We start from the raw sequence: 15,799 nt of genomic DNA on the forward strand, positions 1-15,799 counted from the left end.
CGAAGAGACTAAAGTTTGGTCCAAGACGTAGGTTTTAAGGGAACGCCTTAAAGGTGAGAGGGAGGGAGAGATATTGGGGATGGAAATCCAAGGCATTTCACAAATAGAAAATGTGTCACTCGGAAGAGATGTAAAGGGCTGTAGAATTGCACCCTAAGCATGGGCCGGTGCCTTCGGAAGAGGAGAGGGAGAAGATTTAAGTGTGTGTTCTTTTATTAAAAAAAAAGCAGAACCACAGCCTTGCAAAGTAACCTCCCTCTCAGCTCCAGAAACTTTCACAGGGCAGTGACGTTTATTTCCAGTACTACTACCACTCTGCACATGCTCAATGCAAGGGGAACACTCCTCAAGTTTCCCCGTGAAGAATCAGAGAGAGAGAGGGAGCTGGGGAGAAGTAGAAAAAGGAGAGAGAGAGATCGACAGGATAGAGTCAATCAAACAGTACAATCATCCTGACCCTCCAGGCAGCTCCAAGGATTTAGAAGACACTTTTATCCCCAACTTCAAAGAAAGAGCTTTGTCCCATTGATCAGTTTAAACAAAATCGCAGCAAACTTTGGAGAGAGTTGGCGAAAGATTGAGGTGAGTCTTGTTAATTATTTATGTGTGCGCTGGCAATCATTACTGTCACTGCCAGTTCCAGATTTTTGACAAATATCCCTTTTCTTTAAAAAAGTTTTAAACTAGTCTCCCCCCCCCCCCCCCCCCTCCTCAAAAGAAACTGGCTCTACTGAATTCTCGCTCGCTGTTTGTGTGTGTGTGTCAGTGTCTGTGAGCACATATCTCAACAGCTCACTGCACAGTTATAAATAAATGGATTTTATCTGTGACTGCATTGAGCACAAGGGGACTTAGCAATAACTCCTCTGCTGCCTCTGCCTAGCATATGGTTCGGCTATCAGCTTACAGCCTTTGTCAAGATTTTTACAGGCTGGAGGCCAGCCAGGTCTGCAGGGAATACTTTCCTCTTTTCCCAGGAATTGTGCAGCATATTATAAATCTTGGAGCAGCTTTCAGTGGCGAGTGCGTTTGGAGTGTTGGAAAATAAACAAATTATTTTTCCACAGCGAAGGACTGGCACGGTTCCTTAAAGGGACATTCACTCTGTGTCTCTGTGTCAAAGTGAACTTTTAAGTACTGATGGATGTCCGCCATGCTGTGGACTGAGAGGGAGGCCATTCAGCCCATCCCTTGCGGGAGCCATCTGACACCCAAGTGGATGATCTCGCTCCCAGTGCTATTGGTTGATTAACGGCTTGTGGAGACAGGGGCTGAAATTTTCCGGCCCTTCCTGCTTTGGGATCTTCCGGTCCTGCCAATGGTGGTGACCCCCTCCCCCTGGCGTGTTCCCCGGTGGGAGGGGGGGGGGGGCGAGGCATGCAAAACTCTATAGGCATCAGCGGGACTGGACGGGTCCACCACTAGCCAATGAATTTAATTAATAATAATCTTTATGTCACAAGCAGGCTTTTAAAAAATAAATTTAGAGTCCCCAATTATTTTTTTTTCCAATTAAGGGGCAATTTAGCGTGGCCAATCCACCTAACCTGCACATCTTTGGGGAGAATGTGCAAACTCCACACGGGCAGTGACCCAGGGCCGGGATTCGAACCCGGGTCCTCAGCGCCGTAGTCCCAGTGCTAACCACTGCACCACGTGCCTTCCCGTCGCAAGTAGGCTTACATTCACACTGCAATGAAGTTACTGTGAAAAGCCCCTAGTCGCCACACTCCGGCGCCTGTTCGGGTACTGTGGTGAATATAACATGTTAAATTCACACTGTATATTGTAAGCGTTACCCGACCACTAGGGGGAGTAGCTCTGGGAATGCTCAGGAGCTTGTACAGGGCTTCACCCTTGGCTCCGCCCACGACTCCTCCCCTAGTGCTGCTGTATAAATACCCTTGTCCAGAGTCAACCTGCAGTTCACAGAGAGTTCATCAACAGGTAACAGGCTGGCTCTGAAGTAAGTTGATTAAAGCCTAGATTCATATCGGAAACAAGTGTCTGGTGAATTGATGGTTCCATCAGGTACACCGAGGGAGAATTCAGAATGTCCAATTCACCCAACAGCACGTCTTTCAAGACTTGTGGGAGGAAACCGGAGCACCCGGAGGAAACCCTCGCAGACACGGGGAGAACGTGCAGACTCCGCACAGTCAGTGACCCAAGCCGGGAATCGAACCCGGGTCCCTGGCGCCGTGAGGCGACGATGCTAACCACTATGCTACCACACTGCCTCCATGGCGGACTGCCTTAGCCGCCAGTAATTATGGCGCAGGCGCACGGAATATCCTGTCCTCAGTGATGCTGAAAAATTGAAAATATACGGCACAGATGGAGGCCACTTGCTCATCATGTCCATGCAGGCTGAATAAAAGCTATCCGGTCAAATCCTGCTTTCCAGGTGGGAGGTTGTGGCTCATCGGTATTGTCACTGGACTAGTAATCTAGAGAACCCAGGGTAATGTTCTGGGGGTCAGAGTTTGAATCCCGGCCCTGCTGATGGTGGAATGTGAATCCAATAAATATCTTGAATGACTGCCTAATGATGGCCGTGAAATTGTTGTCGTAAAACCCGTGCGGTTCATTAATCTGCCATTTTGGTCACTGGCTGTGCGGAGTCTGCACGTTCTCCCCGTGTCTGCGTTGGGTTTCCTCCGGGTGCTCCGGTTTCCTCCCACAGTCCAAAGACGTGCAGGTTAGGTGGATTGGCCATGATAAATTGCCCTTTGTGACCAAAAAGTTTAGGTGGGGATTACGGGGATAGGGTGGAAGTGAGGGCTTAAGTGGGTCGGTGCAGACTCGATGGGCTGAATGGCCTCCTTCTGCACTGTATGTTCTATGTTTATCTGGTCTCTGATCGACAGCAATGTGGTTGACTCTGAAATGGCCTAGAAAGCGACTCGCTTGTACCAAACTGTTCAGCATTATGGGTATACCGACACTCCACGGACTGTAGTGGTCCAACACCTTCTTAAGGGGCAATTAGGGACGGGCGGCAGTAAAGTGCCCGGGATGCACACATCCTCAAAATGAATTTTATCCAATTAAAACTTAAACGTGCTTAAATGGCCTTTATATGCAGTCAGATTTATTTGGAAACCACTGATTACATCAGCGTTAATCTTTCCATAACTCGACTAATGTCAACTAGAAGCAATGCACTCTGAAACATCTGTTATGTTAGCATTTAATCATTATTATTTTCTCATGTTTTCTCCTGTTGGATTTTGGTCCAATAAAAGTCAGCTTCCCCCCCCCCCCCCCCCCCCCCCCCCCCCACTCCATCTCATTAAAATGGCGGTTCACATGCGATTCTAAATGGTCAGTTTCAACAAGTTATTCTCAATGCGGGGGCATCACATCTGAGCTTAATTTTGTCCTCAGACGAGTTCATTCATATACTCTTTCCAAAAAAAGGTCACTCGATAGTCAGGCTTGGTCAATCTTTCCTGAAGACAACAAGGTTACATTTGGAGCCCAAATACTGTCCTAGCTTAGAGTAGGAGGATTTGCCATGCTAAATTGTTCCTTAGTGTCCAAAGATGTGCAGGTTGGGAGGGGTTACAGGGATCGGGTGGGTGAGTGGGCCAAGGTAGTGTGCTCTTTCAGAGGGTCGGTGCAGACTTGATGGGCCGAATGGCTTCCTTCTGCACTGTAGGGATTCTGTGAGTGCAAGACAAAATCTTCAACAGCGGATCTTGATTAATAAGGGGATCAGGGGTTATGGGGAGAAGGCAGGAGAATGAGGATGAGAAAAATATCAGCCATAATTGAATGGCAGAGCAGATTCGATGGGCCGGGTGGCCCAATTCTGCTTCTTATGGTCTTATGGATCAAATGGTTTCATCCAGGACAAAAGAGGCAGCTGGATCAGCATCCACTACCGTCCACTACCATCGACACACAGTGGCAGCCGCGTGCACCATCCGCAAGATGCACGTCAGTAACTCACCAAATCTCCTTCAACAGCACCTTCCAAACCCACAACCTCTACCATCTGGAAGGAAAAGGGACATAGGTATATTGGAAGTGCAGGAAGTGTCTCCAGCTACAGGTCCTGTAAACCCGTCTTTCCGGGCTGGGGTGGCGGCTGGGAAAACTGTGGAGCATTTGCGAGGCGGAGAGTGTGGTGGATAGCACCTGTAAAGAGGTGGTCACACCGTAGGCTTAGACTCCACGGGCAGGAAGGGAATGGGTGACCACCCAGAGAGCTAGGCAAGCAGTGAAGGAATCTTCTGTGGTCATTCCCCTGCAGAACAGATTTCCCGCTTTGGATGCTGTTGAGGGGAATGGCCTCTCAGGGGAAAGCAGCAACAACCAAATCCGTTGCACCACGGTTGGTTCTGCTGCAGAGGGGAGGAGTAAAATGTGTGGGAATGCAATAGTTATAGGGGAGACGATCGTAAGGGGAATTGACAGGCATTTCTGTGGGCGCAAACAAGACTCCAGGATGGTGTGTTGCCTCCCTGGTGCTAGGCTCAAGGATCGATTACAGGACATTCTGGAGGGGTAGGGGTACAGTCGGTGGTACACATTGGTACCAACGACATAGGTTTAAAAAAAGGATGAAGTGCTGAAAGCAAAATATAAACGGAATCAGGAAGAAAGTTGAGAAGTTGGACCTCAAAGGTAGTGACCTCAGGATTACTAACAGTGTCACGTGCTAGTCACAGCATAAATATTAGGATGTATCGGATGAGTACATGGCTGAGGAGATGGTGTGAAAACAGTGGTGCAGACAAAGGCAGCATGGATTTACGAAAGGGAAATTATGCTTGACAAATCTACTAGAATTCTTTGAAGATGTAACGAGTGGAATTGAGCAGGGAGAACCGGTGGATGTGGTATATTTAGACTTTCAGAAGGCTTTCGACTAAGTCTCACATAGCAGATTACAATGTCAAGTTAAAGCGCATGGGATTGCGGGTAGTGTCTGGAGATGGATAGAAAGCTGGTTAGGAAACAGGAAGCAAAAAGTTGGAATAAATGGGTCTTTTCCTGATTGGCAGGCAGTGACTAGTTGGGTATCACAGGGATCTGTGCTAGAGATATTAATGATTTGGACGAGGGAACTAAATGTATTATCTTCAAATTTGCAGATGATACACAGCTGGGTGGGAGGGTGAGCTGTGAGGAGGATGCAGAGATACTTCAGCGGGATTTGGACAGGCTGAGTGAGTGGGAATATGAATGAAAAATGCAGTATAATGTGGATAAATGTGAGATTATCTGCTTCAGTAGCAAAAATAGGAAGGCAGATTATTATTTGAATGGGTGTAAATTAAAAAACAAAATTCCAATGAAGGGGCAATTTAGCGTGGCCAATCCACCTTCCCTGCACATAGAACTGTTGCTCGTTATGCTTTCCCTTAATTTGCTCTGTTTAATTACCTTTGCTCAAGAGTCGCCAGGTATCTTTCTGATACCACCACAGGGTTCAAAGCCGAATACTGATCAATGACTCGATACGCCAGTTAGTAAGTTTGAAATCAATACACATGTATTTATACACACAGTTAATTATTACTCATGCACATACTCTACTCGCTAAACTACAACTACTACTAAAAGCCTATACTTAGCTTCAGGGGGCCCACTCAGTCAGAGGAACAATGGCCGTTGTCCGGTTCTGATACTGCTGGCTTCGAACTGGTATAGAATAGTAGCTAGGAGCGTCTATCTCGTAGCGTGCGTTGACCTTAGACTTACTTGGCTGGTGCTTGGCGGGCCTCTCGTCTCTGAGAGCCAAATGCCAAGGTGAAGATGGAGAAAGTAAGAGAGTGAACTGACCTTGGGGGCTCTGCTTTATACCCCAAGGGGTTTCGCACCCTTCTGGGCGGATCCTGGACTTGGTCCCAATTAATTGGACCATGTCCCAATCGTTTGTATCGATTCTCTCCAATAACGGGGTCGTTCCCCAATCGCTGGGCGGGCTCTAGGTAACCGTTGACCTTCCTTTGTTTTAGCTTCCACTGGCGCCGGGGAGTCTGTCCTGGTACCGATTGTTCAATGTTTCTTTTTGTCCCCAGAGATAGCTCATTACTATGCTAATGGCTTGTAGTTTCAGTTCTGTCTGGGTTCTGCAAGTTCCAATCCACAGGAAACCTTGCACCTGCTTGTTTTTCTAGTGCTGTCCATTTTTCCCTGCACTCTTTGCAAGTATCCATTTTGGAATCGGGACGTGGCCACCCCAGGTGGCTACAGAACATAGAACAGTACAGCACAGTACAGGCCCTTCAGCCCACGATGTTATGCCGTCCATTTATCCTAATCTAAGATCAACCTAACCTACACCCCTTCAATTTACTGGTGTCCATGTGCCTGTCTAAGAGTCGCTTAAATGTCCCTAATGACTCTGACTCCACCACCTCTGCTGGCAGTGCATTCCACACACCCACCATTCTCTGTGTAAAGAACCTAACTCTGACAGCTCCCCTACACCACATCCACTGCCTGACCTTCATCAATGTGTCTCGTCACATCCTCAAAGAATTCAACGAGGCTTGTGAGGCATGACCTGCCCCTCACAAAGCCATGCTGACTCTCTTTAAACTATGTTTTTCTAAATAATCATAAATCCTATCTCTCAGAATCCTTTCCAATATTTTGCTCACCACAGACGTAAGACTGATGGGTCTGTAATTCCCAGGGATTTCCCTATTCCCTTTCTTGAACAGGGGAACAACATTCACCTCCCTCCAATCATCCGGTACTACGCCAGTGGAGAGTGAGGAAGCAAAGATCATCACCGATGGCGCAGCAATCTCCTCCCTTGCTTCCCGTAGTAACTTTGGGTATTTCCCGTCAGGCCCAGGGGACTTATCCACCCTGATGCTTTTCAAAATTTCCAACACATCCTCCTTCTTAATATCAACTTGTTCGAGTCTCTTTTTGGGTTGTGGGGGTGAGACCCACGCAGACATGGGGAGAATGTGCAAACTTCACACGGACAGTGACCGTGACCAAGGTTTGGGATCAAACCCGGGTCCTCGGTGCTGTGAGGCAGAAGTGCTAACCACTGCGCCACCGTGTCGCCCTCGAATGTGACATTATTCCCTTTGGTAGCAAAAATTGGAAGGCAGATTATTATTTGAATGGGTGTAAACTGAGAGCGGTGAATACTCAGCGAGACCCTTGGTGTCATCATGCATCAGTCGCTGAAGAAAGGCAAATGGTATGGTGGTCTTCATAGCGAGAGGATTTGAGTATAGGAATAAGATGCTTTACTGCAGTTGTATAGGGCATTGGTGAGGCCACACCTGGAGTATTGTGTGCAGTTTTGGTGTCCTTATCTGAGGAAGGATGTTCTTGCTATGGAGGGAGTGCAGCGAAGGTTTACCAGGCTGAATCCTGGGATGGAGGGACTGTCATATGAGGAGGGACTAAGTCGGTTAGGATTATATTCATAGAATTTACAGCGCAGAAGGAGGCCATTCGGCTCATCGAGTCTGCACCGGCTCTTGGAAAGAGCACCCTACCCAAGCCCACATCCCCATCTTATCCCCATAACCCAGTAACCCCACCCAACACTAAGGGCAATTTTGGACACTAAGGGCAATTCAGCTTGGCCAATCCACCTAACCTGCACATCTTTGGACTGTGGGAGGAAACCGGAGCACCCGGAGGAAACCCACGCAGACACGGGGAGAACGTGCAGACTCCGCACAGACAGTGACCCAAGCCAGGAATCAAACCTGGGACCCTGGATCTGTGAAGCAACAGTGCTAACCACTATGCTACCATGCTGCCCTAATATTCATTGGAGTTAATTTAGAAGAGTGAGAGGGGATCTCATAGAAACTTACAAAAGTCTAACAGGATTAGACAGAGTAGATTCAGAAAGAATGTTCCCGATGGTGGGAGAGTTCAGAACTGGGGGTCATAGTTTGAGGATAAGGGGTCAACCTTTTAGGACTGAGGAGAGGAGAAATTTCTTCACCCAGAGAGTGGTGAATCTGTGGAATTTGCTACCACAGAAAGTAGTTGAGGCCAAAGCGTTGTGTAATTCTAAGGAGGAATTAGATACAGCTCTTGGGGGCTAAAGGGATCAAGGGATTATGGGGGGAAGGCAGGATCAGAACTTAATGATCAGCCATGATCATGATGAATGGCAGAGCAGGCTCGAAGGGCCGAATGGCCTCATACTGCTTTTATTTTCTAAGTATATTTCTCTGTATGTAGGTAACACCACCATCTGGAAGTTCCCCTCCAAGCCACTCACTATCCTGATTTGGAAATGTATTGGCCATTCCTTCACTGTCAATGCATCAGATGTGTTTTTAAAATTCAATTCCGGGATGTGGGCGTCGCTGGTTGGCCCAGCATTTATTACTCATCCCTAGTTACCCTTCAGAAGATGGTGGCGAGTTGCCTTCTTGAACCGCTGCAGTCCCTGAGCTGTAGGTACATCCAGTGTGCTGTTAGGGAGTTCCAGGATTTTGACCCAGCGACAGCGAAGGAACGGCAATATATTTCCAAGTCAGGGTGGCGAGTGACTTGGAGGGAAGCCTCCAGGTGGTGGGGTACCCGGGTATCTGCTGCTCTCGCCCTTCTAGATGGTAGTGGTCGTGAGTTTGGAACGTGCTGTCCAAGGAACCTTGGTGAGTTCCTGCAGGTCATCATGGCTGCCACAGTTCATCGATGGTGGCGGGTTTGAATGTTTGTGCAAGGAGGAGCAGTCAAGCGGGGCTGCCTGGATGGTGTTGAGCTTCTAGAGTGTTGTTGGAGCTGCACTCATCGAGGCAAGTGGAGAGTATTCCATCACACTCCTGACTTGTGCCTTGTAGATGGTGGATAGGCTTTGGGGGGTCAGGAGGTGAGCTACTCGTTGTCGGATTCCTAGTCTTTGACTGCTCTGGTAGCCACAGTATTTATATGGGTGGACAGTTCAGTTTCTGATCAATGGTAACTCCCAGGATGTTGATTGTGGGGGATTCAGTGATGGTAATGCCGTTGAATGTCAAGGGGCGGTGGTTAGATCCTCTCTTGTAGGAGATGGTCATTGCCTGGGGCTTGTGTGGCGCAAATGTAACTTGCCACTTGTCAACCCAAGCCTGGATATTGTCCCGGTCTTGCTGCATTTGGACATGGACCGCTTCATTATCTGAGGAGTCGCAAATGGTGCTGAAGAACAAAGAACAAAGAAAAGTACAGCACAGGAACAGGCCCTTCGGTCCTCCAAGCCTGTGCCGACCATGCTGCCCGTCCAAACTAAAATCTTCTACACTTCCTGGGTCCGTATCCTCTATTCCCATCCTATTCATGTATTTGTCAAGATACCCCTTAAATGTCACTATCGTCCCTGCCTCCTCCGGCAGCGAGTTCCAGGCCCCCACTACCTTTTGTGTAAAAAACTTGCCTAAACCTTGCCCCTCGCACATTAAACCTATGCCCCCTAGTAATTGGGGCTGGTTTAGCTCAGTCGGCTAAATCGCTGGCTTTTAAAGCAGACCAAGCAGGCCAGCAGCACGATTCAATTCCCGTACCAGCCTCCCCGGACAGGCGCCGGAATGTGGCGACTAGAGGCTTTTCACAGTAACTTCATTGAAGTCTACTCGTGACAATAAGCGATTTTCATTTCATTTTCAATTGACCCCTCTACCCTGGGGGAAAGCCTCTGACTATCCACTCTGTCTATGCCCCTCATAATTTTGTAGACCTCTATCAGATCGCCTCTCAACGTCCGTCATTCCAGTGAAAACAAACCAAGTTTATTCAACCGCTCCTCATAGCTAATGCCCTCCATACCAGGCGATATCCTGGTAAATCTCTTCTGCACCCTCTCTAAAGCCTCCACATCCTTCTGGTAGTGTGGCGACCAGAATTGAACACTATACTCCAAGTGTGGCCTAACTAAGGTTCTATACAGCTGCAACATGACTTGCCAATTCTTATACTCAATGCCCCGGTCAACGAAGGCAAGCATGCTTATGCCTTCTTGACTACCTTCTCCATCTGTGTTGCCCCTTTCAGTGACCTGTGGACCCGTACACCTGAACATTGTGCAGTCATCCTGGAACTCCCTCCCTAACAGCACTGTGGATGTTCATACACCACATGGACAGCAGCAGTTCAAGCAGGCAGCCCACCACCACTTTCTCAATGGCAAATAGGGACGGGCAGAAAATTGCCAGTAACGCTCACATCCTCAGAATGAATTTAAAAAACACGTCGCCTGATTAGTGTTGTTCAGGACCAGCGTGGGTGGTGCATTTACCCAGGACATCATCAGTGAGCTGGGTTGTGTCATGCAAGCTATCTCTACCATCCCCCATCTCCACCGTAATCCATCCCCCTTTCCACCCATAATCAGACTGGATGACATGGCCATGTGGGGCGAGATGCTCTAACACTTTCTCTCAGGTCCCAAAAACCACAACTCTCATGGCATCAACATCTCCTAAAATGGCTCCCTGTGGAGTTTTTCCCATCGCATTTATTTCAACAGACCGAAATATTGCTGCACCCCTACAGTTTCCCGAGGAACATTTCCTAGAAGAGCCAATGTAACACTTGTGGTAGTATGACTAGGGGTATACGGTACCTGGGAGTCTGAGCTTCCATTGGTGCAGAGGACTCGCTGCCCATTGGCCCAGGTATCGTGTGCCTCTTATCCCTATTGGGTAAGAGGAAGGTAGCTCCGCCTACGAGGCGGGGTATAAGAACCTGTGTTCCCCAGCAGCCAGGCCATTTCCTGTACGTCTGCTGCCGGGCTCACTTCTTGCTAATTAAAGCCTTTCGTTTCGGACTTCACCTACGTTTCGTGTCCATTGATTGTGCATCAACGCTCAAAGTCCATTGATGGCTAAGCCTCTTTCAAGGAGCATTAAGTTTGACAAACAAAAGGATATTTTGCGTGGGACCTGCAACAACAACCTGCATTTATGCGGCGCCCTCAGTGTAGTAAAATGTCCCAAGCTGCTTCGCAGGGGCATCATCCGTTAGAATTGGTCCCAGGTTCGATCCCAGCCCCGAGTCCGTGTGGAGTTTGCACATTCTCCCCATGTTGAGTGGGTTTCGCACCCCCCCCCCCCACACACACACAACCCAAAGATGTGCAGGGTAGATGGATTGGCCACGCTAAATTGCCACTTGATTGGAAAAAATGAATTGGGTACTTTAAATTTATTTTTAAAAAGCCGCACCACAGGTGGAGATAGGAGAGCATAAGGCAAGTTGTAAGTACGGAGTGACTTTAAGGAGTGATATTTCTTGTGTTCTTCTGATTTAAAAGAGAGAGAGAGAGAGAGACGTGAGAGGTTTAGGGAGGGATTCTGGAGCTTAGGGCCTTGAAAGATAATGGTTCGGACTCCCAGGGCGGCGCAAACAAAATCAGGGTGCAGGAAAGATCTGAGATCTTTTAGACTATAGAGATCCCGTTGGGAGGAAATTATAGAGATAGGGAGGGGCAAGGCTGTGGAGGAATGTGAACTAGCGGAATTTAATGCTCAAACTCCCACTGATGGGAGAGTGGGATTAACCCTTCCAACATCAAAATAATTTCTTCCCGCTTTGGTATCCAGTAAATATCTGCAATTACAGTGAGCCAAGCAACACTTTGTCTGTTTGATTTTGCGGGCTCAAGCCTACACGGAGCGTGTGTGCAGTGTCTGTTGTGTACACATGCCCTCTCACACCTATGTCTGCTTCGTATTTGTGTTCCAAATATATCTGAAACTGGTTAAGTGCCTCACAACCTCATCACAAAGATGAAAGTCCAGATACTTCCCGTCAAGATGAAATTATAAATACAGTAATCAGGAAAACGGCAAGATAAATTTATCCTTTTCATTTTGGTCACCACCATGTCCGTAATTACGGCCTCTGCCTTAGGCATCCTTATATCACTGTCAGTTCATTCTCTGAACCTCTCCCATTTCTCTGCAGGCCCTAAACATACTTCACGGTAACGTGTTCACACACGCCACTAGCACGGTGTCAGACTGTTGACAAATATTGACAAAGGGCAGCGCTGTGCCACTGCCAAAGGACGCCAAGTTGCTAAGAGTCCGTTTCTGCGTCTGTTATGGAATGGGCCAAGTGGATTAGTCTCACCTCTGATTTTCCTTACCTTCTCAATGCTCCCAGAGACTTATAAGGCAACAAGATTGACATTCCTGGACAATCAATCTGTTGTAACATAGTGGAAGTTTCTCCAATGACTCATCTGGTACAAGCATCACATGGTGACGGACAGAGCCAGACTGGCAGAAAATGCCAAATTTGTGCCAGGTTAGCTGATCTCATGCGTAGACTTGCAATTCTTTTTTTAAAATATTTTTTATTCTCCTCCTTTTTCACATTTTCTCCCAAATTTACACCCAACAATAATCAGTAATGAATGCAACGTCAATCCGCATATCAATAACAACGATCCCATCCTCCCACCAAACCCCAAACATTGGCCCGTAAGTCAACACAAACAAATGACAAAGAAGAATCAGGAATCACCCATAGTTACCATTAACACATACAGCCCCCCCCCCAGCCCCCAACCCCTCTAATGTTTGATGTGATCCAATTCTCGAAAGTGCATAATGAATAACACCCATGAATTGTCGAACCCCTCCATCCTTCCCCTCAGTTCAAATTTGACCTTTTCAAGCGTTAAGAATTCCAGCAGGTCCCCTCGTCGCGCCAGGGCACAGGGTGGAGAGGTTGATCTCCTCCCTAACAGGATCCGCCTTTGGGCGATCAACGAGGCGAAGGCTACATCTGCCTCCACGCCCGTTTCCAACCCTGGCTGGTCTGAAACCCCGAATATGGCCTCCCGAGGGCCCAGGCCCAGTTTCAAGTGCACCACTTTAGAGATTAGCATTTCTATGGTGTTTTTCATGACCTCAGTGTGGTAGTATGACTAGGGGTATTACGGTACTTGGGATTGTGAGCTGCCATTGGTGCAGATGACTCCTGCCCATTGGCCCAGGTATCGTGTGCCTCTCAGCCTATTGGCTAAGAGGAAGGTAGCTCCGCCTACGAGGCGGGGTATAAGAACCCGTGTTCCCCGGCAGCCAGCCATTCTTCTGTACGTCTGCTGCCGGGTCCACTTCTTGCTAATTAAAGCCTTTCGTTCGGACTGCATCTACGTTTCGTGTCCATTGATTGTGCATCACTCAGCATATCCCAAAGCATCCGTCCTAAAAGTAGTACATTTCCGGAGTGAGATGCAGCAAGGTCCCATGAACAGCAATGTGCTATCAGTTTTTTGTGATGAGAGTATGTGCGGGGCCTGGACAGAGGGGAGAATTTTCCTGTACCCCTTCCAGTCGTAGCAGGGGATCTTTTACATCTGCCCAAGAGAGCAGCCTCGTTGTGTCTTATTCGAAAGATGGCACCTCAGAGAGTGCAACACTCCCTCGGTACTACAGGGGCGCGTCAGCCTTGATTTGGTCTTCCAAGTGTCTGGAGCAGGATTTGAACCTGCAACGTCCTGGCTCTGAAGCAAGAGTGGTTCCAACCGAGCCTTGGCTCGCACCACAGACGTAGAGAAGGTGAGAGGATTCTGTGTTCCCAGGTTGGTCTCACTCGTGCAAAGTGCATGTGTACACCGGGTCAGCTCCATTGCGGTTCATGCTGAACCATCCTGTTGTTACTCACACTCCATGAAGAGCAGTTATTGGGTGAAATACCAAAGAACTGACAAACAAACGAGCCATCCCTTCAGCCTTTAGTTTTAGCACTCCCAGGACGGCACGGTGGCGTGGCGGTTAGCACCACTACCTCATGCCGCTGAGGACCCAGGTTCGATCCCTGCCCCGGGTCACTGTCCGTGTGGAGTTTGCACATTCTCCACCTGTCTGCGTGGGTCTCACACCCACAACCCAAAGATGGGTAGGGTAGCTGAATTGGCCACACTAAATTGCCCCTTAAATTGGAAACAATAATTGGGTACTCTAAATTTAAAAAAAAAGTTTTGGCACTCCGCTGGCAACCACTTTCTATCTAAGGTGGCCAACAAGGACCTGACAAGGCAGAACGTTAATTTTGCCCTCCACAATTTCTTCCCCGTCCAAATCTGACCCACTGACCTCTGTCCAATTATTTTCCATGGGAACTGCCAGCCAACTGGTTAGAGGTCTTTTTAAACCCCTTCTGAGGGTAAAGAGCAAAGAACAAAGAAACGTACAGCACAGGAACAGGCCCTCCGGCCCTCCAAGCCCGTGCCGACCATGCCGCCCGACTAAACTAAAATCTTCTACACTTCCTGGGTCCGTATCCCTCTATTCCCATCCTATCATGTATTTGTCAAGATGCCCCTTAAATGTCACTATCATCCCTGTTTCCACCACCTCCTCCAGCAGCAAGATCCAGGCACCCATTACCCTCTGTGTAAAAAAACTTGTCTCGTACATCTCTAAACCTTGCCCCTCGCACCTTAAACCTATACCCCCTATTAATTGACCCCTCTACCCTGAGAAAAAGGTCTCTGACTATCCACCCTGTCTATGCCCCATATAATTTTGTAGACCTCTATCAGGTCGCCCCTCAACCTCCGTCATTCCAGTGCGAACAAACAGAGTTTATTCAACCTCTTCTCATAGATTTTTAAAAAATAAATTTAGAGTACCCAATTATTTTTTCCAATTAAGGGGCAATTTACCGTGGCCAAACACGGTGAAACCCACGCAAACACGGGAAGAATGCGCAAACTCCAGACGGACAGTGACCCAGCCGGGATTGAACCTGGGACCTTGGCGCCATGAGGCAGTAGTGCTAACCACCGCACCACCCTGCGAGTCCTTCTATTCTAATAAGATCCGTCTCCGGGCTACCAGGGAGGCAAAGGCCTAAACATCAGCCTCTCCCGCTCCCTGGACTCCCAGACATTTCAGATCTAACCCTGAATCTGAGCAGATGCTTTTTTTAGCCCCGTGGTCTGTCAACAATCACTGCACACGCTCACTTATAAACCGATGAAGGATCTCCACCCAAAAAGATGGCCCACTTTATTTCAGACGCTGTCTTGCTGTGGATTTTCTGTTTTCATTTCCTCCTCTCCTCCCAGCCCTCAAACCCAGCCCCTAATGAGAGGCTGTATATTTTTGGTGCTTACCACAACCTTGGATGGGTTAATGATTTTTTGTTTTTTGCTATATCCCTCTGATGCCAATAAAAATGAGCAATCCAGCCAAATCTGCTTTGATGAAGATTTTCCTTTTTTTTTTCCCTTCCCCTTGGTGGCCGCAATGCTACTAATCAGGTCAGGGCAGGGGCTGGAAATTAAACCTTTGAGGTGATTGCTGGGTTGATTCTTGGCCCAAGTTCTAAAACCCAAACTCTTCAGATTGAAATGAAAAACCGCCTTCAAAAATTTCCAGTATCCAATAATGTGCAATTTTGCTCTCCGCCCCAGTTTGTCTTTCCCTCAAGGCTCGATATCATTGGGCGAGGCTCAGCCACACTCTGTCCAAACCAAATCCGCTGCGTCATCCAGTGCAGCACTTAATTTGGGCCCAGACAGAGCAAAGTAATGTTGGCTTCAAAACTGACAACGTAGACCACGGGCTGTGGGAAGCTGGGAGACTGACTGTTTTCTTTTTCTCTTGCCAATGCTCTGGCTCCGTGCTGGTGTACATCTCCAAGGGCCATTGACAGCCTTCCTAATACCTCACACAGCTGGCCACTGCCTGAGTGTCGAGCAGCAGGCGTTGGATGTCGATGCTAACACCCAAGGACTTGACGGCAAGACCTGACCCTTCCCTCGCCCAATGTCAAAACACTGGACGAGTGATCCCCATTGAACAACAGATGGGGAATGGAACCTGAGACCCTCCAACCTCCATGGTTGTTCAAA

General features: G+C 48.2%; 1 protein-coding gene across 3 annotated transcripts in view; it reads left to right on the forward strand.

The window, feature by feature from the left end:
* Positions 1-300: 300 nt before the first annotated feature.
* Positions 301-15,799, forward strand: part of si:ch211-51c14.1 (protein kinase C and casein kinase substrate in neurons protein 3) — a 71,245-nt gene continuing 55,746 nt past the window's right edge. For 2 of the 3 annotated variants that reach the window (XM_038783939.1, XM_038783940.1), the window contains exon 1: positions 303-582. The gene's annotated coding sequence lies outside the window, so the exon portion shown is untranslated. Of the gene's footprint in view, positions 583-15,799 lie in introns of all 3 variants that reach the window. The other variant, XR_005458655.1, reaches the window with a different exon arrangement.

The sequence above is a fragment of the Scyliorhinus canicula genome, chromosome 23 (genome assembly GCF_902713615.1).
Source record: "Scyliorhinus canicula chromosome 23, sScyCan1.1, whole genome shotgun sequence".
NCBI classification, from domain to species: Eukaryota; Metazoa; Chordata; class Chondrichthyes; order Carcharhiniformes; family Scyliorhinidae; genus Scyliorhinus; species Scyliorhinus canicula.